This window comes from Elephantulus edwardii, unplaced genomic scaffold (assembly GCF_000299155.1).
Source record: "Elephantulus edwardii isolate Elephantulus edwardi_28Jun2011 unplaced genomic scaffold, EleEdw1.0 scaffold00096, whole genome shotgun sequence".
Taxonomy (NCBI): domain Eukaryota; kingdom Metazoa; phylum Chordata; class Mammalia; order Macroscelidea; family Macroscelididae; genus Elephantulus; species Elephantulus edwardii.
In genome coordinates this window covers 1,039,093-1,039,789 of record NW_006399846.1, presented here as the reverse complement: position 1 = coordinate 1,039,789, position 697 = coordinate 1,039,093, and positions in this window count along the sequence as shown.

Here is a 697-nt window from a genome sequence, read left to right as displayed (position 1 = left end):
CGTCTAACATACTTTGGACATGTTGCAAGGAGGGACAGGTCCTTGGAGAAGGACATCATGCTTGGGAGGTTGGAGGCCCTCCCAGCACAGGAGGGGAAGGCCCTCTATGAGGTGGGTTGATTCAGTGACTGGGATAATCGGGATGGGAGTGTTAGAGACAGTGCGATGGGCACAGGACAGAGCAGAGTTTAGGGCTGTTGTACATAGGGTCGCTATGAGTCACAAGCGACTCGACGGCACATAACAACAACAACAGTGTGTCCTTGCTCTGTTCTGACAACTTCCTCTTGGTCCAAGTAAAGGTTTCGCATTAGCACAATCAAATAATAAGTCCTCACATATCAATGGAATACCAATTGAGATGTTTCAGCTAACAAATGCAGCTCTGGACCTGCTCACCTGCCAGGAAATTTGAAGGACAGCTGCCTGGCTGATTGGCTGGAAGAGATTCATGTTTGTTCCCATTCCTAAAACAGGTGATTGAACAAAATGTGGAAATTATCTAACAATATCATTAATATTCTACTGAAGATTATCCAAAAACGACTGGAACAGTACATCAGCAGAGAACTGCCAGAAGTCCAGGCTGGGTTTAGAAGGGTTCATGGTACTACGGATATTGTTGCTGATGTTAGATGGATCTTAGCTGAAAGCAGAGAATACCAGAAGAATGTCTATCTGTGTTTCATTGATTATG